The sequence below is a fragment of the Lissotriton helveticus genome, chromosome 1_2, assembly GCF_964261635.1.
Source record: "Lissotriton helveticus chromosome 1_2, aLisHel1.1, whole genome shotgun sequence".
NCBI lineage: Eukaryota > Metazoa > Chordata > Amphibia > Caudata > Salamandridae > Lissotriton > Lissotriton helveticus.
The window spans coordinates 316,226,962-316,229,449 of NC_136058.1; the positions used below are offsets into that span (position 1 = coordinate 316,226,962).

Sequence of the window (2,488 nt, forward strand, 5' to 3'; positions counted from 1 at the left end):
GTCCGTCCAGTGGAGTTCTGTGGCGTGGCTGAAGGTGACGTCTTTGCTGGATGAGAAGACGGCGTCGAGTGTGTGTCCGGCGAGGTGGGTGGGGGTGGACACCAGCTGCTTGAGTCCCAGATTGGCGAGGTTGTCGAGCAGGGTGCTGGTGTTGCGGTCGTTGTTGTTCTCCAGATGGAAGTTGAGGTCCCCCAGGAGGATGTAGTCAGCGGAGGGGAGGGCATGCGGGCTGACGAAGTCGGCGATGTCCTCGCTGAATTGTGTGCGTGGTCCCGGTGGTCTGTAGATCAGGGTGCCTCTAAGGGTGGTGTTCGGGTTGGTGTGGATCTGGAAATGCAGGTGTTCGGCGCTGGTCAGGGTGTTGTCGGTGCTGGTCGTGAGACGGATGGTGTTCCTGTGGATGATGGCGATGCCTCCTCCCATCTGGTTGGCGTTGCGGTCCCTCCGGATGATCTTGTAGCCCTCTGGGATGGCGATGGCGATGTCGGGGGCTGAAGAGGCGTTCATCCAGGTCTCCGTGAGGAAGGCAACGTCAGGGGCTGTGGCGTCTAGGAGGTTCCAGAGTTCGATGGCGTGTCTGTGGACGGAGCGGGTGTTGAGCAGGATGCACTTGAGGTGGGTGCTGCTGGTGTTCGACTTGGCGGGTGCTGGTGCGAGGCAGGTCTGGATGCAGGTGAACTTGCAGGCGTGGCAGCTGAAAGGTCCGTGGGTGCGTCGTGGGGTGGCTTGGTGGCAATCTGGGAGTCGGCTGGTGTTGAGTGCGATGAGGGTGGCGGCGGAGTACGTCAGGCGGGTCGGTCGGGGTCCTCGTGGGCCAGGGGTCCTGGCGCTGGTCGCGATCCGGTCGCGGACGGGCGCAGACGGGCTTACCTTTGGCGCGCCTTCGGCGCACAATCGGCGCACCCGCTGCGCGTGGCCGCTGCGCGTTCGCACGGTCGCCATATAAGGCGAAGTGCGCGGGTGGGCGGAGCAGCTGGGAGGCGGGAGCGGGGAGGGAACAGAAGAAAAAAAGGGGCGGGGTCTGCGGTGGTGGCGGGAAGCGGGGAGCGGGGAGGGAAGACGGGGGGCGGCGAGGAGGGCGGGAAACAGAAGGAGGACGCTAACACGGGCTAAACTATTGCCAAAACAAGCACAAATGTAGACCAAAACAAGCTAACACGGGCAAAACACTAGGAATAAAAATAACAAGCACAAATGTAGAACAAAACAGGCTAACACGGGCAAAACACTATGAAAAAAATACAAGCACAAATTTAGAACAAAACAGGGTAAAACAGACGACAGCAGGGTCAGCCGGCAGCGAGGCAGGCAGCGAGGCAGAGAGCGAGGAAAGGGGGCACACGCAGCAGCTGGTGGCCGTGCGGCGCGGGGGTGTCCCACAAGTGTTTCTATGGGTCTCCAGTTCTATCAAGAGTCTAGTTTCAAGACAGCTTTGAAAGGAAGAGACTCGCTTCTGAAGGTTGCAATACTATATCTTCGGAGATGGCTGCTTCCCAATCTGTTTACAGGCCCGAGCCAATTGTCAGACTGACAGTGTTTTGCGACCCACCTAGTTTCGCGGATATCTGCTGGGTGGAAGGAGGCAAAGAGGAGGCGGGGGGGGGGCTTACACTATTAAAGTAAAGCCAGATGGGGAAAAGCAGCACCGGCGGGAGAGAGGCACACGGGCGGGCGGGACACTGCTCCTCAAGCCCGGTTTTACGCAGGATGGGCGCAGTGCCTCAGTCTGTCTGTCCGGCGGGGGCTCTCTCTTTAGCCTCATGGCCAGTCCGGCCCTGGTGCAGTCATGTCTCACGAAGGTCGGGTCTAGACCGTCACTCTGGAGTCTGTATCCTCCGGGTGAGGTCTCCTATTCTTCCACCTGGGGGCCTGGAGAGAAGGGGGGTGTTTTGTCCGGGGCACCAGTCACAGTCGCCCTTGAGAGGCGTTTATAAGGTAGTTTGTAACTGTAACTGTGTCTGGACTGGTTGTTCTAAGGTGCGCTAAGCGATGTCTTAGCATTTGGAAGAAGCTTTGAGAAACGCAGGTGGCCTGTCTCTTTTCCTTTGCTTGCTTTGTTTAGGAAAGGAAAGTCTCCATTGGAGGGTTTGGTGTTTTCTCAAGCCCTTGAGTTGGTGTTTAGAAGCAGAATGCGGGGTAGATGGCTCCTCATGTCATATAGCGCCTTGTCATATCCTCCCAACCTAGCCTTCGATAGCTCAGTTGGTAGAGCGGAGGACTGTAGTGGAGTGTCTGTTATCCTTAGGTCGCTGGTTCAAATCCGGCTCGAAGGATTTTTGCAAACTCTTCACTTTTTTTCCCTCTGCTTCACAATAGAAAGCGCCTCTTTCTCAGACCCTCACACACCTGGGCTTTTCCTGCCTCCTCTCTTCACCTTTACAGCACAGCTCTCTCCTCCGGCTGGGGCAGGCGGCTTGTGGGAGAGTCTCCCGCCCGCCCCCCCTCCCTGTGTGCAGCCCCCGCTGCAATGCCCCCTCATCAGACAGAG

The 2,488-nt window shown here is 58.1% G+C and overlaps 1 non-coding gene across 1 annotated transcript; it reads left to right on the forward strand.

Moving 5' to 3' along the window:
- The first annotated feature begins 2,187 nt into the window (after positions 1-2,187).
- TRNAY-GUA (transfer RNA tyrosine (anticodon GUA)) lies at positions 2,188-2,273 on the forward strand. Its single transcript is given in 2 exon segments — positions 2,188-2,224; positions 2,238-2,273. It is a non-coding gene; the product is annotated as a tRNA-Tyr (tRNA).
- The last annotated feature ends 215 nt before the right edge of the window (positions 2,274-2,488 follow it).